The sequence below is a fragment of the Erinaceus europaeus genome, chromosome 3 (assembly GCF_950295315.1).
Source record: "Erinaceus europaeus chromosome 3, mEriEur2.1, whole genome shotgun sequence".
Taxonomy (NCBI): Eukaryota; Metazoa; Chordata; class Mammalia; order Eulipotyphla; family Erinaceidae; genus Erinaceus; species Erinaceus europaeus.
This window is the reverse complement of record NC_080164.1, coordinates 52,224,215-52,250,842: the sequence shown is the minus strand read 5'-3', so window position 1 is coordinate 52,250,842 and position 26,628 is coordinate 52,224,215. Positions and strand designations below refer to the sequence as shown.

The 26,628-nt window shown below is 40.5% G+C and overlaps 1 protein-coding gene and 1 pseudogene across 6 annotated transcripts in view; one reads left to right on the top strand and one right to left on the bottom strand.

Moving 5' to 3' along the window:
- SERTAD2 (SERTA domain containing 2) overlaps positions 1–8,476 on the bottom strand; it is a 145,315-nt gene extending 136,839 nt beyond the window's left edge. For 5 of the 6 annotated variants that reach the window (XM_060187192.1, XM_016195414.2, XM_060187190.1 and 2 more), the window contains exon 1: positions 7,766–8,476. The gene's annotated coding sequence lies outside the window, so the exon portion shown is untranslated. The remainder of the gene's footprint in view (positions 1–7,765) is intronic. The other variant, XM_060187188.1, reaches the window with a different exon arrangement.
- LOC103128737 (transmembrane protein 9B-like) lies at positions 6,216–26,382 on the top strand (annotated as a pseudogene).
- Positions 26,383–26,628: the final 246 nt, after the last annotated feature.

Genomic DNA, 26,628 nt, shown 5'->3' with positions numbered 1-26,628 from the left:
AACAGAAGCAACTGGTGGCATTACTTTGTACGATACAGTCAAATAATTTGGTTATAGCAGTACCTATTTATTGCCTTCTTAAACCCTAAGACTGCAGGAAACTTCCCCTTTCTCTATAAAGCCCATACATCTCCCAGTCCTGGAACCTTTAGGGTGGGACTCACTTTCCTGCATGCTTCTTTCAAGTCATACCAACTGATAATGCTTCTGCTGATCCCAACCTAACCAATGCAATGAGTACTACCTCGGCATGCTTCACTTAGGACTGTATCTAGAGATAACAGGTGTGGAATGTCAACTCTTCAACTTCATTACTCTGCCACCAGGTTCCAGATGATACCATGATGCCAACCCAACTTCCTTGGGGTCCTCCCCAGATCCCTGCCCCACTAGGGAAAGAGAGAGACAGTCTGGGAGTATGGATCGACCTGCCAACGCCCATATTCAGCGGGAAGCAATTACAGAAGACAGACCTTACACCTTCTGCACCCTTCAATGACTCAGGGTCCATGCTCTCAGAGGGATAAAAAATAGGGAAGCTATCAGGGGATGAGATGGGATATGGAGCTCTGGGGGTGGGCACTGTGTGGAAATGTACCCCTCTTATCCTATAGTATTGTCAGTATTTCCACTTTATAAGTAAAATAAAATAAAATAAAATAAAATTCTTGTGATGAATTAAAAAAAAAAAAAAAGACAAAACTGAAAAAAATCTTATCCCAACAGCATCCTCCATCAGTGAGAACATTGATAGGATATAAACATGTAGTCATGGAGGTGAAGTGTAATACTCAAGGTCACATCTCTAAGTATCTACAACTATAAATTATAAATTTATGTCAACAGACAATGCAAAAATTATATTATTTCCCTCTCCTTTTGGCCATTGAAAGTATATAAATACCCATTCCCAAATGTCAGAAGTGGATACAAATCATAAGCCCAAGAAATTATTTCTTATTTCTTTTTTTTAATTAGTGATTTAATAATGATCGACAAGATTGTAGGATAAGAGGGGTACAATTCCATACATTTCCCACCACCAGAGTTCTATATCGCCTCCCCTCCATTGGATGGGTCCCTAGTCTTTATCCCTCCGAGAGTATGAACCCAAGATCTTTATGGGGTGCAGAAGGTGGGAGTTCTGGCTTCTGTAACTGCTTCTCTACTGGACATGGACATTGACAGGTCAACCCATACCCCCAGCCTGTTTATATCTTTCCCTAGTGGGGTAGGAAAGAGCTTATTTCTATTTCTCTCTCCTCTTTGCTCCAAACAATTCTTCACCAGAGACTTTTTTTTTAAGTCGGAGACATCATATATCTTTATAAAATACTTACAAATATATTAATGTCTTCACAAAAAAATGTCAAGTGAAAGAGATCTGAGCTACACAGTAACAACAACACCATGTGAATGTGACCAAATGAAAAGTTACCTTCCATCATGCATACTAGTCCACTTATGTATAATTTCAAAGTGCCTACACATTTTTAAAGCTCCACTTTAGATTGGCCAATTTTAAAACACATGAATAGAAAAAGTAAACTTTCTAAATTATTTCAGCTAGTGAAAATGCAAAATATTCAGCTAAATTGAATAACTGGTTAATTAACAAAGTATTATGTTAATGAAATTATTCATACCATAATAGATATTTCACACAATTGAAAAGTTTTAACAGTATTATGGAACACCAGCACACTTCTGAGTAAATTAGTATCCAGATTATTTTGTTGCTAAAGATATTATATCTCGTCCATGAAAGATATTTCTTGCATTCTATAATTTCATATGAAACAGTAAAAGTAGATTTTACTGACAAGTAAACAGGATAATTCTTTTTTCAGCCTTTAAAATGATTTCTTGTTTATTTTTATTGGAGGGATTAATGGTTTACAATAAATATAGATGTTGGTACATGTGTAAAATTTCTCAGTTTTCTGCAAAACACTCTCACCCCCAGGCTCTATCCTCTTCCACCATAATGTACCAGGACCTAAAAAAAATATCTTCCCCCAAGACCTTTACTTTGGTGCATTACATCAAATTAAGTCCAAGTTCTGTTTTGTGTTTCCCTTTCTATTCTTATTTCTCAACTTCTGTCCATGAGTGAGGTCATCCTATATTTATCCTTCTCTTTCTGGCTCTTCTCATTTAACATGATTTCTTCAAGCTCCCAAACCAGGATAGTTCTGTAAAGGTAGTAGTTAGTCAGTCCCATCTATTTTGCATCTTTTTTAAAAAATGACTTACTTACTGATTTACTAATGAAAAAGAGAGAGAGGACCAGAACATCACTCTGGCATACACAATGGCAGGAATCAAACTTGGGATCCTATGCTTAAGTCCAATCCTTTATCCACTGCATAATTTCCCAGGCCTTGAAAAAAAATTGATGTAACATAATGGATCCCTTTGGGGGCCCCTACAGGACCTTACCCTTAATGTGGATCAATAATGGTAAGGAATGTTCCATTCTCTGAATGGAGGTTGGACAACATACTCTACCCACTAGCCAAGGAAGATGAGGAAATTAGTGCAGCCTGGAATGTTCCTAAGCCATGACCACAGAATGTGAGCCCAGACCTACAGGGATGCAGAGGTTACATAGGTTCCCATCATGACTATGGGCCCCAGACCAAATTGATGGGGCTTACAGTTAATAATATTTATATACTTTCCCCATATTTGGGAGCTACTCTCTTCCCTGATCCAGCTTTCTAGACCTTTTTCCAACTATGACATCATATTCCCGGAAAATAACTTGGGTCCACCAGCATATCAGCTGTCACGCTCAGGCAAAAACTAGTAAAGTCATGGGCCCCTTAGAATATACCTAAAATAGACCTACCAGCTTTTTCCAAAACGGAGACCCAAATCTTTATCTGCAATATTCTTGCTGTTAGGTTCATGACTAGTCAACATTTTGTTCTGCTTTATATCTTAACTCTTTTTCAAACACCAGGCTCCAGATGCTATCATGATGCCAACCTGACTTCCCTGAGCCGTCGACCCCACCAATGTGTCCTGGAGGCCCACCTACCCCACTAGGGAAAGAGAGAGACAATATGGGGGTATGGATCATGAATGTTACAGATACTGGCGTGGTGTTAACATTAGCTTCAAAATTAATATGATTTATCAAGTTGATGCTGTGAAAGTAGGACAGCATCATTTCCTTAAGGGTCAACACTTTTATTTTTCTTTCCATTTAAGAGTGAAACTGTTTCTCTTAGGGGTCTTAATAAATAGTTGACTTCCCCTCCCATGTTCAGCCAGACCTCCCACCTTCTGCACCCCACAATGATCCTGGGTCCATACTCCCAGAAGGATAAAGAATAGGGAAGCTATCAAGGATAGGATACGGAGTTCTGGGGGTGATTAATTGTGTAGAAATGTACCCTTCTTATCCTATAGTCTTGTCAATATTTCCATTTTATAAATATTTTTGTTTTAATATTGGTTTATATTACTATAAAATTTTAGGCAATGTTGAACCTTTAAAACATATATATATATATTATATATATTCCCCATTTGTGTAATGACTATTTGTGTGGTGACAATTCAAGAGCAAGTGCTTTGCTGACTAATTATATATATATCACCTTTATAAGTTTTATTACATGATATACTGTAGTTATTTCAAAAATCAACTACTTATTAAGGCCCCTAAGAGAAACAGTTTCACTCTTAAATGGAAAGAAAAATAAAAGTGTTGACCCTTAAGGAAATGATGCTGTCCTACTTTCACAGCATCAACTTGATAAATCATATCAATTTTGAAGCTAATGTTAGCACCACACCATTATCTGTGACATTCAACACCCAATAAATATAAGTAATAGTAATTATATAATAACATACAATTTGTGACAGAAAGTTTGAGAGTCAGAAATTTTTATGGTAAAAATGGGCATATTATCTGTATCTGTTCACAACTGTTATTCAACAGGCAGAGTACATACCTTACAATCATGAAGCCCCATGTTATAGCCCCAGTGCTACAAATGACAGCAGTGTTCTGCTCTTTCTCCCTCATAAAAAGACTAATTAATTAAAGTCGAAATAAAGGCATTCTTTCATACTTCTTTACATTTAATCTTCAAAAGAAAAAATAATTTCTTTTATTCCACCAGAACACTGCTCAGCTCTGGCTTATGGTGGCACAGGGTGAGACTGAAACTGGGACTTCAAAGCCTCAGGCATGAGAATCTCTTTTTATAACCATTATGCTATCTCCCCAGCCCAGAAAAATAATTTCTAATAAAATGTAAGATATATTTAAATTCTCACTTACTGATTATTTTAAAAAATAATTAAGAATCTGAAAATTCAACTCAACAATACAAATGACAGTATTTTCCACAATATCACTTATGTCATTCAACTACTCATAAACCACTTCAAAAATATATACTATATTGTATGGGTATGAAAGAGACCAGAACAACACACCACCACTTTTATGATGCTCTATTTCAGAGTTTTGTCTTTTCTGATCATGCAATGCTGAAGACTGAACCAGGGTCATGCGCTTAATCACTAAGCCACTTCCTTACTGTCCTCATAATTCTATTTGATTTATTTTACAACACTCATTAAACTTCTTTATGTATTAGATACTCTCCTAGTCACCAGAGATTGAATTATGAATGAAATACCACTCTTTTTATTTATTTATTTTCCCTTTAGTTGCCCTTGTTTTTTTGTTGTTGTTGTTGTTGTTGTAGTTATTATTGTTGTAGTTATTGATGTCATCGTTGTTATATAGGACAGAGAGAGATGGAGAGAGGAGGGGAAGACAGAGAGAGGGAGAGAAAGACACCTGCAGACCTGCTTCACCGCCTGTGAAGTGACTCCCCTGCAGGTGGGGAGCCGGGGACTCGAAATGGGATCCTTAAGCCCATCCTTGCACTTTGAGCCACATTAGCTTAACCCACTGTGCTACCGCCCAACTCCCTGAAATACCATTCTTACACTCAAAAGAGTTTTCTGATTTGTAGAGGAGATAACCATAGACAATAGAAACTGTGTAGTAGGCACAATTGTAATAGAGACATATGTATTTTATTATGCAAGTTTAAATGAAAAAAATGAATTCAACTAACCCAATAACTGAATATCATAGACCCATATAAAATTCAAATAGGCCAGGTGGTGACACATTCAGTAGAGTACACATTACTGTCGGGCAGCCCCCCTGCTCCATTCTCCATTGCTGACACTATGGTCTATTTACATAATAATTGTTTTGCCTGAAAGATCCCCACCTTTGACCTATCTTCTTTCTACCTCAAGACATGCCCTGCCTGCAGGGTATATCAATCTCACCAGTTAAAACCCTAGCAACCATTACTATGGGAGCTTTCTACCTTCCCACTCTTTCCTTTTCTCCACCCCCTTTCCTAGCGATTTCCTTGCCCGACTTGCCACTTCCGGTTCTGTTGTCTTTGATCAATAAAGACATATTGCATTCTGCTCTGCCATGAGTTCCTGATCTCTCTCCCGTGTAGCTGAGTAAACAGCAACCCAGGTTGGCTCCAGTTGAGTTCTCTTCAACCCAGAGAGCACGTGCCCGGGAAGAAACACCCTCACGCTAGCCCAGCACATTACCATGCATAAGGACCTAGGTTCAACACCCACTCACCCACCCCAGGTCTCCTCCTGCAGAGGAAAGTTTCACAAGCAATGGAGCAGTACTGCACGTGTCTCTCCTCCTTTCTCCCTCTCTGTCTCTACCAGAAAGGAAAAAAAAAGTCACTGAATGGTGGAGTCATCATGCAGGCATCAAGCCCCAGCAATAACCCTGGTTGCACAAAAATAAATAAATAAACAAACATATAAAACCCACAAAACAACATGAACACTGATAAGAATTTGCTTATTTTATTGACAGTAATACTTCTTTAGCTTTTACAAAAGTATGGACTGGCAAAAAATACAGCTATTCATGTTTCAAGACATACAAGGCATATAACCCAATTAAACTTGAAAAGATATAGCAAACACTAGTTGTGATCTTTGCATCTATTAACTTATTATAACTTCATAATAACCTTATGAGATAAGTTCTTTTACTACCCCACTTTACAGATGGAAAATCTGTAACTTGACTAAAAACACAAAGACAATAAGAGGAAATAGAGAGACATCAGAAAGCCGGGATCTCAACCACTGCACTGATATCCTTACTGAGGATGGTAGTGATAATGCCAATTGCTCTGTGGCATGTATTCTCTGATTTATCCTTACTGCAATCCTTTGAGAATAACTCCTTCTTCACATTTACAGGAGAAAACCAGTACTATGGAGATTTGAAATGTGCCCAAGGTCAGACAGCCATCAAGGGACACTGCAAGATTCAAACTCAAGCAGCATAGCTCCTGGGTACTGAGGCCTCTCAGTGATTCAGTCTTAGACTCAGGAAAAAGGCCACATAATGAAATGTATTAAACAGTTTGAAAAAGCTCTGTCTTTAAGTCTTCCTGAAATATTTTTGCAAGGTTTGGGGGCTTATGAGAAGCATTTCCTTACAACAGTACTTACACTTGAGTCAACTTTACTACTTTGGGAGATCATAAACACATTTCTGATCTTTAAAAAGAAATCTTTCTGTAGAAACTTGGCAGATTTCAGTGCAGAAAAAGCCTATTCTTTAAAAAATTAAATTTAGTAACAACTGATTCTGGTTAGTCTGAAAGAAAAGGAGAGAATGAACTAAGAGGCCTTTCCTGCACTTTAATATTTCAAAACATGTTTGGTTTGGCCTAATTTGAATCTTGTGAACAACCAGACCAGAACTTGATTCAAAACGAGTAGTACCATTTTAGACAGGCTGAATTCTCAAAAAGTAATCACAGAAGCTGATCTGGAGTAGCTTGTTCTCATAATTTTTCCTTTTATCTCAAACTAAATAAATAAAGACACCGAAAGGCAAGATGTTCATAAAGCATAACAGGTGAGGGATGTGTACCTTTGAACAACTGACAACTGAGAAACAAAAGTAAATTTTAACGGCATGATATAATTTAAGAGCAATGAAGAATACAAAAGATGGCCAGTCAAAAGGGAAAAAAACAGACATATTTATCTTTAGCACACCCATTGTACCCAGTAACCAAGAAATAAAGATTCGGTATTGTAATGCCTTGCTAGAACCGAGGCGAACTCAAGATAAAGTGTCAAGCTGGATTTCCATCATGGCTTGCTCTCCTCCAACAGGTTCAAAGACTTCATAACCTTTATTTCAATACTAGATTCTTTTTTTTCTTCCAAGAGAACCCTTGAAACTATTTTAAAATAAAAATACTAAGCCATGACAGTAAGCCACCTGTCTTTCTTTCCTCTATCATCACACATTCCAATTAGAAAGACCTTACACGTTGCCTTCATTAAACAAAAGTTTAACTTTGATTTAGAGAAAAATGTAGCCATTAACCATTTTTCACACTTTTTTCTTCCTGCAGGTCATAGTCTACCAGATTGCATCGCTATCACACTAAGCATTCCATCACCGCTCATTTTATCAGCGTGGATAATGCCCCGATGGTGCAAGTGATACCTAGAAATACAACGAAGCTGGAGGCTGAGGAGCCGAGGGGCGGGGAGAAAGCCAACGAGAGAGGCAGTCGCCACCTCAAATCCACGCCGGACCAGGAGCCTCCAGCCCAACAACGTGATCGCCCCTGCCTCTCCCCGAAGCGGACAAGCCACACACAGCATGTTTGCTGACCCTCCCCAAGCCCAAAACGGTACTCACCCCTCTGCTAAGCCGGCTCCGGGTCCAGCTCTGAGATGAGTCCAGCCGCCGCGAGGGAGGGGACGTCTGATGGGCGGGGGGTGTCGGAGCGTCACCCGAGCGCAGGACCCCCCGAGTTGGAGGGGTGGGAGTGCAGAGGCGCGGGGAAACCGAGTCACCGCCGAAAAAGGAGGAGAGATTTGCAGGTTGGGGGGTCGGGGGAGGTGGAGAGCCCCCTCCCTACAATTAACCCGCTGGTCCCTTGCCACCACCACCCTCCCCCTGCCCAAGCAGGGGAAATAAAATCCAGGGAAATAAGAGCCTGAGAAATGAAATCTCTAGAGACGACGAGGAGCGAGGAACACACTTTAATTTAGAGGGGAAACTGAACAAGGGCAGGAGGGGAGGTCGAGAGAAGTGGCTCTGGGTCTATCCCATGCCTTTGCGGTCCCTAAGCACAAGAGGAGGTTGGCTGTGGGGAAGTTGCAGCGGCTCCCGAGGAGAAAGAAGAGGAGGAGGGCGAAGAGGAGGAGGAGGTTACACCGTAACAAGTACAGACAGACAGCCATGGATCAGGGGCGCTGAGAACAGGGGTGGCCGGGGCTGAGAGAGCTGTGGTGGCGGCGGCAGCGGCGGCAGCACCGCCTGCTCGGTTCGCTCAAGACATTTAATTGGATTGATGGGTTGTGCAGTGACTCACAGACTTTACTGAGTCGTACAGCAGTCCCCGCCCAGCTGGACAGGGGAGATGCGGCGGGGAAAGCGATCCGCCGACCAGCCTGGGAGGGGCGGAGGCAAGTGAAGGGGGCGAGGCACGGAGCAGATCCACCCAATGGCGAGGCCCGCCGCCCCGACGGACGTGAGCGTCAGCCAATGGAGACGCGGCTCGATAGGCGGCTGGCTGCGCCCCTGGCCCAATGAGTCTTCTAAGGACACTGCCGCGAACTGGGCGGGGGAAGTGGAGTGGGGGGTGGGGAGAGGTGGGTGGACGTTGAAGTGGGGGGTGGAGGGAGAGTCTAGGCGCTGGAGACCGGCGGAGTCACTCTGCTGTCGTCGCTCCGGGAAGCGCGCCTTCTGCCAATCCCAGAGCCCCGTGAGGGTGACGGACGCTAGCGTGTGACCAATAAGGAGGAGAAGGTGTCGCAGCCTGCCAGAGGGGAAGGAGTGGGTGGGCCACCGCCCTCGCCTCCTTCCAGCTGCCGGGTCCTCCCTCCCTTCGGGTTTGGGTCAGTCACGCAAATAACTGTGAGGGCTGGGGCCGTGCGGGCGGGCGGGGGGCGGCGGGGGGCCGCGCTCCTGGCGGCGTGACAGCGACGGGGACTGGCTGTGCTGCCGGCTCCGAGCCGGCAGGAGGAGAAGGCGGCGGAGGCAGCCTTCTCAGCCAGCTTGCAGGCGGCGGCGGCGGTTTCTGCTGCTGCTGCTGTGACGACTGGAGCTCCTCTCTACCTGGAGCTGCCTTGAAGTCCCTGCAGTCAGCCCCGCTCCTTAGGAACGATCAGATTCAGAGTGAATCAGAGCAAACTTTGCCCCAGGTCCGTGCGGTGCCCAAGCCCCCATGCGACGATCTGTGGGGCTGTGCTCCGGCTTCTGAGACAGCTGGGAGCCAGAGAGACCCGAGGCTTGCCAATGGCATTTGCCTCCCTGCTTGCCTGCTTTCTGGGGGGAAATCACTGCAGTGTGTGGACAAGTTGAAACAGCTCCTAAATACATACTTTTTTTTTTCTTGCCTTGAGTTTCTGGAACTGGCAATTCTTAACCTGGCACGGGGGAAGTTGTAAGAGCTCAGCTACTCTCGATGCATGTATTGTATGTCTCCAGCCTTCTCTTCTGCAGCGCTTTTTTTTTTTTCCCTCTCCTCACCTTGAACCCTGACAGCTGCTGTCTGAGCGCTCACTATTACATCCTACTGCCCCGTTCCCTGGAGCTATGACTTTTCTCAGTTTCTCCTTTACTGCCCAGCAATCATTTTACAGACTTTAACCCTTTGCATGCACTTGTAATAGGAAGTAATTGCAACGATCAGTAAACCTAGAGATGGCCACAAAAGCAAAAACAAGCAAAAATCCACCCTCTTTCCCACAAGGTTCACTTATGTGCTTCTGAAATTTGCTGCGTTTCTAGCAAGAAATCAAGACAAATCATCTATCTCATTCCTATAATCCTATAAAAGAGATGCTTAGATCCACTTAGAATATGCATTTTCCCATAAATAAGTCAGCCAGGAAGACCTAATGTTGATTTAGTATATTGATACAGCAAGTGTTTTTTCCCATAATTATAAGATTAAGACCTATAGTGATCTGTAATTCAGAGGGGAAATACTAAGTGAACTCTGAATAAGTGAAGTCTTATTCTAGTCATATGGAGGCCCCCCTTGGTTGTTACTTCAGAATGTGGATCGTTCCTCTGTGTCATAATTGTGACACATAGCTGGGTGTATCTTCCCTCATTCCCTTCTGCTTTTAGCCCTAGTCGTTTATTTCAGCCTGTACTAATGAGTCCACCCAAGAAGATAAGCTGTACTGCAAACTTCGTGTCACACTTAGCTTGTCTTTGCACTGCCCCTCAGAAGTGTGTGAAGCTCCTTTGCAATTTGACAATGTGAAAAGACACACACACACACACACACACACACACACACACACACACACACACACACGATCTGGGCAGCATTTCCTTAACCAGGTCACTGTGTGGTGAGCTAAACCAACTAGATTCTTCATCTGAGATAAATCAAGTCCATTTCTAATTTGGATTATTGTATATTAGAGAATGTGCTAATGAAATTCCATACCACCTGAGTCATACAATGAGCTCAGGTGAACAATATTGGTGTGTGTTCAGTCAACATTGTGGAGGGTGCTACTATCACAGATCTTGAGTCTATAGTAAACATATTTTAGATCTCCAAGTATACTATGGTAGAAGTTAGCCTCTTTTCAGTTTGCATTGACATACCTCAATATCTACTAGGCATCACTTTCTAGTTTTGTATTCTACCTGTTCCACTAATTCTTAAACAGTTGCTCAAAGCCCACCCAAGATTTTGGATCTGCTTTCAGATCTATTGGCTCATCATCTCTGTGCAATTAACCTACATATTTCATGTTTTCTTTCATAGCAAATACTTCTGGTGACTTGAATAAATATTAAAATAGCAGACATTTTATTTAAGACCCCTTGTTTACTCCTTTCTTTAAAAATATTGAGAATTCAGTTCTTCCCTTTTTTTCTTTCTCACACATTCTATATTCTTTCTCCCACATACATGTCCTTTTTTTCTACATATTTGCTATTTCTAATTTTTGCATTTTTGTGGTAACTTTCCTTTGTTGTAAACAGACCTGTGTTATATACTGACAGAGTAATCCCTTAAAAAGAGGATAATTGTCTTTCATAAATACTATAGGCATACATTATAACTACAAGACTTAAAAGTGTGGGAGTCAGATAGTTTATGTTTAAAATATCACTATAATTGATATAACCTATGAATCTACAGTATGTTTGCAGCTTACTTGAAGTTTATGGTGTCAAAATACACAGAGATAAAGGTTTTCACAGGTGGGAACCACACTGCTGACGGAAAACTTTAATATACAAATAATTCATTAGTGTTGTTACTATTACTGGGAAGATAGCCTAATGGATATGTAGAGACTTCCATACCTGAGGCTCCAAAGTCTCAAGTTCAATTCTTAGTGCCACTATAAGCCAGAGATGAGCAGTGCTCTGATTTTAAAAATTAAAAAAATGTTATTATTTTCTTCTAAACAAGGAAATAAAATTAATGATAAGAAGTGTTAGGATTACACCCCCCAAAAAAGTATTTTATGAGGTATCTCAAAGACCTAGTTAAGAGGCTCAGAACTACTTGATACAACATTTAAATAGGAACCTGATGAAAAGTCAAAAAAAAAACTTTAAGTATGTTTATCAGAGATAAACAAGATTTCATTCATTTTTATCTGATTTCCATACTATTTGTACCTTCTAGTCTGTTATGATAGATACGAATTTATATGTACAATTAAAAAATCTGAATTTAAAAAACATATAAGTAGTGTGTGATAATAAAATACTTCTCTTCAATGTTATTTATTTATATTCTTATAGCTTACCTTCTCAACTAAATTATAAGTTCTTCATAAATTAATTCATATACTTAATACTCAATGGTCCAGAAGCTAAAACACACTCTTAAGAACAAAGGATTCAACTGAGGCTTCATAATATTCCCACAGGTAGGGCTTAGAAAACACATGCTCAGAATTCAAATTACAGAACAGTGGCCAGGCAATATCTCAGTGGGTAGAGGGCCCATCTTACTATGCATGAAGCCCTGGGTTCAATCCCTCACAGCACACGAAAGCCCCAAGGGAACTTCATGGATGGTGAAGTGATATTTTGGTGTCTTTCCCTCTCTCATCTCTGCTTTTCTTCCCTCTACCTACCCCCCCCCCAAATATATAGAATATGTTGATGTTGTTTAATGGGCTTGGCGGGAGGTGGAGCATAAATCCCCTAGTGCCAGATAAAAAAATAGAAAATAGATTCAGGGACTAACATGCTTTCTTTTTCTGATGGACTAAGAAGTCTTGAGGTCTCCCCCCCTTTAGTTTAAAATCTATCTACCTTTCTGATCATTTCTCAAAGCAGCACAATGAATCAAGTAGGGTCTACTCAAAAACTCAAGCATGATTTAACATTTGAAAAACTATCAATGTAATTCAGCTCAAAAAACGTTAAAGAAAAAACACTTAAGAGGGGGCTGGGTACTGGTACACCTGGCTAAGCACACATAGTACCTATCGCAAGGACCCAGATTCCAGCCCCCACTTCCCACCGGCAATGGATGGGGGAACACTTCACAAGCAGTGAAACAGGTCTGCATGTGTCTATTTTCCTTCTCCTCTCAATTTCTGCCTTACCTACTGAAAATTAAGGGGAGAAAGAAGAAAAAAAAAAGGAAAAATGGTCACAGGGAGTGGTGGGTTTGTAGTGCTGGCAACAAGCCCCAGTGATAACTAACCCTGGTAGGAAAAAAAAAATTTAAGAAAGTGTTTAGAAATTTGCTTAATGTTGTGAAGGACCAAAATGCACAGCAAAAAATATTAGTTAATGAATTAACTTTAAGCACTTTCCTTAAATGTGGAGTTAAGAAAAGGCTGTTGCTATTGTTTAATATTGTGCTTCAAGTCCTAGCTAATAGAATACAGTTTGTATAAGAAGATGTGACATTAAGAATTTGTTCAGAAAGATTCATTTACAAAGAAGAGTAAGAAAGTTAAAATTATTTGTCACCTTATGGCCAACCACATAAAAACATCCAGTAGAAACAACAAACTACTAAAATAACAAGAAAGTAACAGGTGACAAAGGTGCACTTTGCTACTTCTTCCATACTACTTCTAAAATACGTTTGTATTTTTAAAACAAGTACAAGGCAACTAAGCTATGTGCAAACTTTCCTTATTACTGAGATTTCCATTGTCCAGACAATGGATTAAAAATAAGAATGATCCCTCCTCACCTATTTCCTATTGCACGTTCCCCAGTCACTCCAAAGCTAACCTTGTCAGACAAAGTAAGGACTACAAAAATTGAATAAGGGCAAGAGACTGGCACGCTTTAATGATGACTCTTTAGTCACTATCAGGCCAACCCAACACCTGGGACCCTAGTCAAGGGGTCCTGGGATTCCCACACAGAGATGATGGGCCTAGACCTCTAACAGATCCCTCTCACCACTGTCACTGGTTATCTCCATCAGTAATAATATAATAGACCTCTCTGTGGGCCCCTATAGTACCTTGTCCTCAATGTGGATCAACAAGGGTGGGGAGTATTCCATTCTCCAAAGGGAGCTTGGATAGCATACTCTGCTTATCACCCGAGGATGATGGGTCCTGAAATTAGTGGAGCCTGGAATGGTCCTAGCCGTGACACAGAAAACTGAGCTCAGACCTACAGGGAAGCAGAGGTTACATAGGCTTCTGTCCTAACTATGGGCCCCAGATCAAATCAATGGGGTTTACAGTTAACAATATTTATATACTTTTCTCATATTTGGGAGCTACTCTCTTCCCTGATCCAGCTTTCTGGTCCCTTTTCCAACTTTGACACCATCCCTCCAGACAATAACTTAGGTCACCTGCATATTAGATGTCAAGCTCAGGCAAAAACTAGTAGGGTCATGGGCCCCCTGGAATATACGTAAAATAGATCTACTAGCTTTTCCAAAATGGAAACCCTAAATCTTCATCTGCAGTATCCCAACCTTTGGGTTCATAATTAGTCAACAATTTGTTCTGCTTTATATCTTAACTCTTTTTCAGCCACCATGCTCCAGATGCTGCTATGATGCCAGCCTGACTTCCCTGGGCAGATGACCCCACCAGTGTGTCCAGGAGCCACACCTCCCCAGATCTCTACCCTGCTAGGGAAAGAGAGAGACAGGCCAGGAGTATGAATCGACCTGTCAATGCTCATGTTCAGCGGGGAAGCAATTGCAGAAGCCAGGCCTCCCACCTTCTTTACCCCATAATGACCCTGGGTCCACACTTCCAGAGGGATAAAGAATAGGAAAGCTATCAAGGGAGGGGATTGGATACAGAGTTCTGGTGCTGGGAATTGTTTATAGTTGTGCCCCTCTTATTCTATGGTCTTGTCAATATTTCCATTTTATAAATAAAAATTAAATTAAAATAAAAATAAGATTGGTGCATACATCCTTAAAGTATAGTGCACCTTATACTCTTGTCATCTGAAAAGTAGCCTTAATAGCTGGAGTGTAAATAGTCAACTTAAACCATGAACTGACTTTGAGCATAGAAACCACACTGGATAGAGCAATGAGACAGTGGACACCGGCCATTACCAGCACCTAAAGTACACCCACTTCCAATCTTCTTGAACTTTTTATATAAACTTCTATCTCATTCATGCTACTATTTTAGCTTCTGTGTGTAGTGTACCCATTTCTTGTTACTTACAGCCAAATTTATGTCTAGCTCATACAAGAAAATGTATAGAAAACCTAATTCTCAAATACAAAATCAACTCATAAAAAGTGAAAACATTCCAGAAGGCCAGGTAGTGGCACACCTGGTAGAATACACATGTTACAATGCATAAGGAACCAGGTTCAAGCTCCTGGTCCTCGCCTATGGGGGGGAGGGGGAGCTTGATGAGTGATGAAGGAGTGCTGTAGGTCTTTCTCTCCCTCCTCCTTTATCTCCTCTCCCATCTCAATTTCTTGCCATCTCTATCCAAAATAATAAATAAATTTTTAAAAGTAAAAACATTCCTACACCCTAGTATTTAAAAAGCCTAGAAAACATGAAAATGCTATAAAGTTTCCAGGGGTTAACATAAGAAAGGACACAAAAAATTTACATGGGAAAAAATGTTGACTGTTAAAAATACTTTAAAGAATATCTTCAGGAAGTAACACTATGGATAAAGCACTGGAAATTCAACCATATGGTCCTGAGTTCCATCCCCAGCATGTCATATGCCAGTGTGATACTCTGTTGTGTTGGTCCTCTCTCTCTTTCTTTCTCTCTCTCTCTCTCTCTCAGTAATTGTCCTTTAGTTGATAATTTTTCATTGATTTTTTTCACACAATGTTTTTTTTTTTTAATTTAGTATTATCTTTATTTATTTGTTGAACAGAGATAGCCAGAAATCAAGAGTAATGGGGAGGTAGAGAAGGATAGAGAGAGAGAGATCTTCAGCCCTGCTTTATCACTTGCAAAACTTTCCCCTGCAGGTGGGGACTGAGGGCTTGAACCTGGGTCCTAGTGCACTGTAACATGTGCACTCATCCAGGTATGCCACAACCTGACCCCCCTTTCTACCCCTATCTCATTAAAAACTAAATAAGTCTTTAAAAACATAAAGTGTTTACAGATAGTATGGGGCAACATTAAACTGTCAAAGATTATAAACTCTATGTGAGCCATTTATACTTGCAGGAGAATTTTAAGAATCTAAGCTCATTCTAAAATGCATATGAAAAACCAAATTCCAGTGTAACCTGGCCATTTTTGAAAAAGGAAGTCAAGTAGGGAATATTTAATTTCCAAAAATAAGGCATAAGTAAACGTAACCGATTTATACAACATGATAATAAAACAGAGAACTAAGAACTAACCCATTAACCTTTGAAAACTTGGTAACATCACAAATCTATGAAGAAATCATGTTGAGATGCTTAACTATTACTTTAATAATAATACTCATAACAAACCTGCCTCCAAATATCAGTGGTATATAGCAGCCATTGTGGCTTTTTCTTTTCTTTCTTTCTCCCCCCCCCCCCATCTGTGTATGAAGCTGATCTCATCTAGACTTGTCAAGACTTGATTGGGCTCAGTCAAATTCAGCTAGTTTTGGCTCCAGTAAGCAGGTTAAGCTATCTTCACCACATGTCTCACTCTGGCAATAACAGAACCTCAAGAGATAAAGCCAAATCATGCAGACATCTTAATGGGAGCTTCTGCTTCCATCATATATCTTTTAACATTCCACTGGTCAAAAATTTACATAGCTAAGTCTAGCACCAGTATTGGAAGGTGTTGTAATATTACATGGCAAATGACATGGGCATATGATTCTACTAAAGGGAGGGTATGAAGAACTGGAAACAATAATTCAAGTGAACTTACAGATAATAGCTCACAAAGAGGAAAAATAAAGTTGCACTCATGTCTAATGCTATATACAAAATAAGCCCTAGATGGATTAAAATGAAAGGGGAAACTATGATTTTTAAAAGAAACAGAAAATGAAAGAATAGTTTTGGAATCTTAGAACAAAATTTCTTGAATTAGATTCTGAAAACACAATCTATAATCTCCGAACTATGAATCTGACTACATCAAAACTAAAATTTTCTGATCAACAAAGAGCATCAGAGATAAATTCATAGAAGTTGGTAGATTGAGGACTGTAGTGCAGTGGGTTAAGTGCATGTGGCATGAAGCGCAACTACCAGTGTAAGGATACCGGTTCGAGCCCCTGGTTCCCCACCTGCAGGGAAGTCCCTTCATAAGTGGTGAAGCAGGTCTGCAGGTGTCTATCTTTCTCTCCCCCTCTCTGTCTTCCCCTCCTCTCTCCATTTTTCTCTGTCCTATCCAACAACGATGACAACAATAACTACAATAATAAAATAATAAGGGCAACAAAAGGGAATAAATATGAAAAATATTTTTTAAAAATGTTTTAATTTTTTTTTAAGTTGGTGGATTGAGAGGTATTTTCAAAGATTAAAACCAAGAAGGAGTTAATATTTAGACTACTCTGCAAATTCCAGTAAGTCACTGAGATAAAAAAGTAAAAGAAGAATAGTAGAAGGACAAGAAAAGGCAAATTTATAAAAGAGAATCTTGGGCAACTAGCAAGTAGATGAGGAAGTATACAACCTCACTTATACTTAGGTAAATTTGTGTTAAAACACTTCTTTACATTCACTAAACAGGCAAAACTGTGAATGTTGGATTGCCAATAAGTATTAATTAACAGAGGGCTGAGATAGTTGGAAGCATGAATCTTTAAGTTTTGCTATTAGGAATTAGGCCTTGGTCCAGTATTTTGGGGTTACTCAAGAAATAATCAATGGCATGTAGAATGTGTTTTCTTGTCATTTACAATAGTTCTTCTCCTGGGAACACACACCACTGAGAAGCTTGTGCACGTGTCCGTAACAGCAGTACTTTGGGTAGATGCATGTTGAAGACATACTTATTATATATATCACCAGTACAGTAAGCATGCAACACAGAAAATGTTATAGAATATATGCAGATTTTGGAAGAAATAGACTTAGCTTACAACTTGCAGCAAGATTGAATCTTTTAAAAAGTCTTAGAAATTGGGGGCCGTGCGGTATTGCAGCAGATTAATAAGCGCATATGGCGCAAAGCCCAAGGACCAGTGTAAGGATACCAGTTCGAGCTCCGGCTCCCCACCTGCAGGGGGTCACTTCACAGGCAGTGAAGCAGGTCTGCAGGTGTCTATCTTTCTCTCCCCTTCTCTGTCTTCCCCTCCTCTCTCCATTTTTCTCTGTCCTATCCAACAACAATGACTACAATAATAATAAACAACAAAGGCAACAAAAGGGAAAAAAACAGCCTTGGAGCAGTGGATTCGTAGTGCAGGCATCGAACCCCAGCAATAACCCTGGAGACAAAAAAGAAAGTCTTAGAAATAAAAAAGTGAATGAAACAGAATAAGATCACCTAAGTTCCAGGTCTCAGGATGTGTTTCATTACAGGATACATCAATGTGTTTTTCATTTCTGCTGTTAGCTAAGTTACTTTGAGGGAAGGATAAAGAAGGTTCTGTTGTGATTCTCTTCTTACTCACATATTTCCTCCTATTTAACATGAAATAGGGGCATACTCACAGGCAGGCCTTTCCCTGACTTCCCTGGTAGACCTTTTCAGGCACCACAGTTTTTACCACCCCAATCACCTCGATTCTCCCCCTTCTGCATTCATCATACATTTATCTGGTATGTGTTTCCTTTCCAGCCTGAATGGGAGGTTGAGTTGTAGCTCTTAAGGACTGGGTCACAGTCAGAAATCTAGAACACAGTCTTGCTTCTCTGCTACTCCCATCTGCTTGCTTCCCCATTTCCACATCAGAAACGCCCAAATATCATTGGATTCCAAAAAGCTCTATTTGAAGACTGACCTAAAAATGTGTTTGCTTATGTATTTTTACACACCTCCTAGTGGGCTGTCAGTACTAATAATAACCACAATGGCAAATTAATAACTGTAGTATTAGCTTTGTGTCAATCAGCAGTAGAAACAAAAGCTTTTTAAGGTCAACTGAGAGGCATGAGATAAGACTATAGGGTTTAGGTTAAGCAATGAGAAATACTTCCCTAAAATCAGGGTTGATAAATAAGTTAACAGCAATTTGGGATGAATGGGTAATATACCAAAAAGACTTGAAGGTTTCTTTTTAAATATTTTTTTTATTTATTAATTTGAGACAGAGATCGAGAGAGGAGAGGAGATGGAAAGGACAAGAGAAAGATAGTATTGCCTCACCATTTGGAAACCTCCCCCTTGCAGGTGGGGCCCAGGGATCTTGCACGGCATGGTAGCATGTATGCTCAACTAGATGTGCTACTGCCCAGATGATTTGGGTTTTTTTTTTTTTATCTAAAGACAAAAGAATCAATGAGAGCTTTTGATGTTTCTCGCAGCCATAGAAAATTATGAATCTCCCAACCCCCCCCCCCAGCACTACCCCCAGTCCCAAGCTGGCATATTGGATAAGCAATTGCTTCCCACAAATGCGCACTGAAAACAGTCCCTGCTTAGATTATATCACCTTAAAAGCCTACGTCTACCCAAAGCTTTCCTTAAGGATTCATTACCGGCTTGATAATGCTGAACCATAGCCCTCAAACTCCCCTCTCCCACCCCCCTTGCCTGAGTCTAGGTAGGGAGCTCCCCAGAGGGGCACAGGAAACCCTGCAGTGCACATCCCTCACTGACTTCTCTCTGACTACACTTGAGTTCAGATTTCTGCAGAAGTCAGACTGTGAGTCTTCAGAGAAGACTGTTTTCAGGATTGCTTGTCATATGTGACCTTTACTTAGGGTCTCTAACACTTATGTCTAGTTCCTAATACTGGGACATTAATATTAGTTTGCATCCATTTCATATATCTTAAATTAAATTGTCTAATGATTTATCCACATGCAGTTTCTGTAACTCCTGGGAGCAGTGTGATCCAGTGATACCACATTTGTTCAACAATTGCATATTGGATCCTAGGGAGTCTTGGGAAATATATTGGGAAAAGAGATCGAATCCAGAATCCAGAACTTTAAATGGCTGATTAAGAGCTTGGATTTATAATATAAAGCATTAGTGAGCCTCTGAAGGTTTTTGAGCACAAATAGCATGATAAAAATTTTGTTTGAGGGAGTCGGGTGGTAGTGCAGTGGGTTAGCGCATGTGGCACAAAGGGCAAGGACCGGCTTAAGGATCCCGGTTCGACAAAACAATGACATCAATAACAATAACAACAACAATAATAACTACAACAATAAAACAAGAGCAGCAAAAGGAAATAAATATTTAATAAATAAATAAAATTTTGTTTGAAATTTAAGTAAGCCAACACAGAAGAAAAGGATAACCAGTTCTGAAATCTTGACCATGGGTAAACACTATGGTAAATGCAGGGAAAAGAAAGTCCTTATCTTCAAAGAATTTATAGATGTGAGGTCTTATTTTTAACATAAGGAATAATATTTTGGGATAATAGCCCATGTGGCTTTTCCATTTTTTCCCTCTTTTTTTTCCCTACCAGAGTACTGCTCAGCTCTGGTTTCTGGTGGTGTGGGAAATTGGACCTGGGACTTTAGAGCCTCAGACATGAAAGTCTCCTTGCTTAACCATTATGCTATCTACCCCGCCACCCCTATTTTCTATATCCCAGGCCATTCCCTCAGGGTATAGATACTGCACTGCAGATTGAGAATGAAAGTGGAGTCAACTTTTGACTTCTTGTTCTCAAAATAGCCTTGCAGTAGAGACAGCAGTTTTAAAGAAAAGGCCTGGTTTTCAGAAGCTACAAAGCAACATAAACCATGGATTTGGAAACATAGTTTTTAAGGCCCCTCAAAAAGTGCTGTTAAAGGTGCTAGGTGCTTAGAATATACCACCACCACCCAACCCCCACCACCACCCACCCAGCTTTCTGTAGTCCAACAACGTCTCATGTTGGAATTTTGTTGTTGCTTTATGTGATTATAAGTAAATAAAACTTGAAATTTTAAGTTACTAAACTCAGTTTTATTCACTTTTACATTATAAAATACTAGTTTTTTAATGCAGACTTAAGAGCATTTACTTATATGTAGAATCACTGAAATTAGCCCATTCATTTTCTGTAGCTTACATATGCAATTTATTCTTACAGACTAGTAGACACACTGCACAAAACAAAGTCAGGTGCTTTTATGTCACTTCTTAAGTGCACATTCTACCACCATTCAACTTGCTGACATATAGGAAAGACTGAAAAGTATAATTTTTTTCCATCTGTGTCTTCACTTTCAAACATATATGACTGACTAATACAAGAAAGCATCAAAAGTAAGAAAGGGTATAATAAAACTTGCCTTTTTAGACTACCATTGTACTTTTCTGGCATTTAAAACAAGACTTGATTTGAATGGAAAGATGAACTCCCAGAGCTGTCAATGCTTCCACTTCCTCAGTTAAAGATGAAACACACATCTTGTTGAACTCGACCAGGAACTATGCTCATTGGACAGCAAGTACAGCAGACATCATGGACACATACACTTTGCTCCTGCTCCATTGTCCCATCAAATTTTACATACAAAACATACTTCAAAAATAAAATTTAAGGAGGCCCCTCAAAAAGTGCTGTTATACTTTTTGTAGTACAGGGGTAGTACAATGGGTAAAGCTTTGGACAAGCATGAGGTCCTGAGTTCCATCCTACGTATAATGTATGCCAGAATGGTACTATGGTTTTCTCTCTCTCTTCCCACTCTCCTTTCTCTCTAGTAAATAAACAAATAAATCTTTAATAAAATAAAACTGGGTGGAATAGACAGTATAATGGTTATGCAAAAATACTTTCACAATGAGGTTCCAAAATCCCAGGTTCAATCTCCCCTTCCACCGCAACAACCACTGCCCGGCTAGCGTGAGGGTTTCTTCCCAGGCAAGTGCTCTCTGGGTTGGAGAGAACTCCACTGGAGCCAACCTGGGCTGCTGCTTACTCAATGACGAGTGGGATCCTGGTGGAGCAGGAGCGCAGTGTGCCTTTATTGATCAGAGACAACGTTTTTAACCGGAAGTGGCAAGCTGGAAAAGGAAATGGCTAGGAAAGGGGGTGGAGAAAAGGAAAGAGCAGGAAGGTAGAAAGCTTCCATAGCAACTGTTGTGAAGGTTTTAACCGATAGGATTAATTAATACCCTGCAGGCAGGGTGGGTCTCAAGCAAAACAATGATTATGTAAATAGACCATAGTATCAGCAATGGAGGATGGACGGGGGGCGAGGGGGTTGGCTTAAGGCCTGACACACCACACTAAGCCAGAGAAGAGCAGTGTGTCTCTCTGCTACTCTTTCATTAAAATAAAACACTCAGAGGTAGAGTGAATGCTTAGTATGGATAAGACACTGGGTTTGATTCTTTGCATTGCATAAAAACAAGACAAGCAAATAGAACATTAGAAGCAGTTAAATTGTGCTCACTTTTTTTTTTATTTAAGAAAGGAGACATTAACAAAACCGTAGGATAGGAGGGGTACAACTCCCCACAATTCCCACCACCAGATCTCCATATCCCATTCCCTCCCCTGATAGCTTTCCCATTCTCTATCCCTCTGGGAGTATGGACCCAGGGTCATTGTGGGTTGCAGAAGTGGAAGGTCTGTCTTCTGTAATTGCTTCCCTGCTGAACATAGGTGTTGACTGGTCAATCCATACTCCCAGTCTGCCTCTCTTTCCCTAGTAGGGTGGGTCCCTGGGGAAGCAGGGCTCCAGGACACACTGGTGGGATCTTCAGCCCAGGAAGTCTGGTCAGCATCATGCTGGCATCCAGAACCTGGTGGCTGAAAAGAAAGTTAACATACAAAGCCAAACAAATTGTTGAACAATTATGGACATAAAGGCTGGAATAGTGCAGATGAAGTGTTGGGGGGTACTCACTGCAGACTCTTGTGTACTTCTGCTTTCAGGTATATATTTTGTCCTGGCTTATGGACACGTGTGAACATATGCTCTATCTCAGGGGATCTGGTCTATATCTAGGTTTGGGGACTTTTTAGGAAGTGGATCACCTGGAATGGAATTAGAGAATACTATGAAAGGAAAGGTCTCACCCGAGTGATGAAGCTGAAGGGTTATCATTCCACACCTGAAGTCTCTGGACATAGTCTGAAGTGAAGCATGTTGGGGTGGCACTCGTTGTGTTGATTAGGTTGCGATCGGCGGATGCAGTATTATTTGATATGAATTGAGAGAAGCATACAGGAAAGTGGACCCCACCCTAAGGTTCCAGGACTGGGGGAAATATAGGCTTTATAGTGGAAATGTGAGGTTCCTACTGTCTTAGGGTTCAAGAAGACAATGGATAGTTATTGCTATCATCACATTATTTGGTAATTGGGTTAACTTTGAAAAGTCCTTTTGTAAGAGCTTGCTATATAATACCCAGCATCTTGTATATAGCTGTGCCACTGGTTGCTTCTGTTCTACCTGGTCTAGACTTTTGAGAGAGTCAGCATATCAAAGACTCAGCCTATGTATTAAAAAGACTCAGTCTGTGTTTTAAAAAGTTTGAGACATACAATCCATTTTTTTCCCCTCAGATTAATTAAATAGTGATTTATATGACTACACTTTAATAGGAGTGTACATAAACACCATTCCCACCACAAAAAGATTGTGTCCCATCACACTTACTCACCCCTGCCCCCGCCCAGGGAAGCCAAATGTCCACCCTCCCCCTCACCACAGTGTTTTTGGTGCCCTACTCTAATTGTGCTCACTTTTTAAAATCAATATTGGAAAAATATTGGGGTAGTACATCTGTAATACCAGCCTTATCTAAAAGAATGAAGGACAATATTGCCCTGTCATGGATGCGATGACATGCTGGACAGGGAACAGGAAATCTAGAGGTTCTAAATATGCATTTTTTTCTGCATCAGGGAGCTCAGAGTTCTGCTGTTGTGTCCCCCACCTACTACTTTCCCCTCAGGTTATACCCTAAAAACTAGAAATTATGGTAGATGGGGAAAAAATGAAAGCAAGAGAGAGCTCCCCCCCACACACACCAGATTGTTGTGCCAGCACTGCTTCCTGCAGCCATTCCCCCACCCCTTTTCTTTCTATTTTATCTGATAGGATGAGGGGAAATTGAGAGGGGAAGGTAAGGTAGAAAGGGAGAGAAACCTGCAGATAGGGAGTGAGGGCTCAAACTCATGTGCTTGAGCATGGTAATGTATGTGCTTAACCTGGTCTGCCACTGCCTGAGCCCAATACCCTGCTCTTAAACCATCTATAATCCCATTCTCCAGAGAGAGAGACTTAAATTTTTCATCTATGAGCGATTTGCACATCTGTTTGTATATTGTTGTATATGCAGTAACATATAGTTACATTTCTCATGCCACTGTATATGTTTCTAGGCACTAGTTTTAAATATAACTCTGCATTTTAAGGTGGCAATTTGGGGGTGGTTTGCACAAATAATTCAGAAGGGAAGACTGTCAACAGGGAGTCTGTTCAGGAGACAAATGCAACAATCCCAGAAGCAATCTAGGCTGGAGGTCTGCAATGGGAAGAGAAAGGAGTTGGATGAGGTTTGGAAGAGAAAGGAATTGGATAAGATTTTGAAAATAAAATGTGAAACTAGCAAGTCATCACTGACCACTGACTCCATCTCTTCCCTCCCTGTCTTCCCATCCTCTCTCAATTTCTCTCTGTCCTGTCCAATAACAATGACAGCAATAACAACAATAATAATAATATTCTAAAGGTAGCTAACACTAAACACATTCAGGAGTACATGCATAGCCATTACAGTTGTGAAGCAAAACAAAATTCAGGAAGATAATTCCTGAAAGAGGCCAAGGAGGTAAACATGTCCAGGAATTAAAACACACATGCTCTAAGGGACCAGTAATCTTATTTTTTTAACTGGGTAGTAGACACATGAGTGTTCAATTTAATATTTTTTAATGATACACCATATGTCATTTTCCAGCCCCCATCCCCTTTTAGATTTATTTTATTTATTTGAGAGAGAAGAGTAGAGCAATAGAATCAAAATATCACTCTGGCAAAAGCTATGCTGGGGATCAAACTCAAACCCCCATACTTGATATTTTAATTCTTTATTCACTATGCCATCTCCTGAGCCACTCTTTTCACTTTGTAGGGGAAGAAAAAACATGTACATATTATCCCTCTGTAGTATGTATGTATGTATGCATGTGTGCATTTAATAGGGACAGACAAGCAGAAAGGGGAGGGAAGATAGGGAAAGAGAGAGGGTGTAGCACTGCCTCGAGATTTGTGAAGTTCCCTCCCCCCCACACATACACACAGGTGGGGACTGGGAACTTGAACTTGAATTCTTGTGCATTGTACTATGTGTGCTCAACTAGGTATATACTACTGCCCAGCCCCCAATTCTTCTGTAATATTTTGAAACCTAACCACCTGATTTCTGTTGACAATATAGAAAATATAGACACTGTAGGAAATACAAAGAGTGATAATTGAGTCTTTGCTTTAAGTGATGGTCTGGTGAAAATAATGTAGATATGTTACAAATATTTTGCAAATAAAGCAATTATATTAGAATAGATCCTTAATAGAACTTTGAGTCTGCCATTACTACTATTAACAACATGCCACAAGAATAGAGGGGGTGTGGGGGGGGACTCAACAGAATTCCTTGCAAGAGTTATTGGAAGGATTGCCACAGAAAAAGAAGCTGGGAACACTTAACTTGGAACAAGGTGATATGCAGTAAGACAGACCAAGAAACACAAACCATAGCTATTGGAGACAACTATGAAATACAAAAGGGAAGAAAAAACGATGAGCAGATGAGATCTGTTTTTAAAAAGACTCTTAGATATAGCAAGTTGAATACAACACACATGGCAACCACAAAGCAAAATATGGAGGAGAGACACATAAAAGAGGAGCCTGAGCCCGAGTCCCACCCGGGAGCAGGTCTACAGAGCTCCGGAGACCACCACAGTGTGGGGAGGCCTCGTGCAGCTTGGCTCTGTGCTCAGCCTGTACTGCGTAGCGTTCTCCGTGCTGCTGCTTGTGCAGCTGTCAGACGACACCAAGAATTTCAAGGATATCCAATATAAATGTATCAGTCCTCCCTATGAACATAATTCTGGAGATATTTATAATAAGGACATATGCCAAAAAGGTTGTGATTGCTTTCACGTTGTAGATCCCTGATGTAGAAGCATACTGTCTACATTGTGAATGTAAATATGAGGAAAGAAGTTCTGTGAAGGGAGACGGGCAGTAGCGCAGAGGGTTAAGCACACAAGGCGCAAAGCGCAAGGACCAAGATAAGGATCCCGGTTCGAGCCCCGGACTCCCCACCTACAGGGGAGTCCCTTCATAGGCGGTGAGGCAGGTCTGCAGGTATCTATCTTTCTCTCCCCCTCTCTGTCTTCCCCTCCTCTCTCCATTTCTCTCTGTCCTATCTAACAATTACAACATCAATAACAATAATAACTACAATAACAATGAAAAACAACAAGGGCAATAAAAAGGAAAATAAATAAATAAAAAGATCAAGGTTACTATTATAATTTATATCTCCATTTTGGGTCTCTCACTTCTGTACATGGTCTGTCTTGTTCTGGTTGAGCCCATACTGAAGAGATGCCTCTTTGGACACTCACAACTAATACAGAGCAACGATGATGGAGATCACCAACCTATTGCAAATGCTCACCATGTGCTGGCCTGCTTTCAGCCAATGTGCTGAATAAGACTGAGTATGCCTGGCAGCACTGGAAGCTTCAAGTTCAAGAGTAGAGAAAAATCTGTCTCTGACCATCATGTTGTCCTCAGCTAATTGGGCATCAAACGGGGTCACAGGCATACACTTGGAAAAGTTGAGTTGTCCTGGGCTTTGTTTTAATACCCTATTGATTTCACCAACTCTTGCTGGAAAGTTCAAAACTGGAAGCAAAAACCATGCTTGGTATTTTTTTTTCTTGTTAATATATTAAAGAAACATTTTTAAAAGCACATGTCACAAAATCAACTAGTAAACCTTTTACTATTTGTGACTTTTTAAAATCTTCTTTTTTTGTTATTA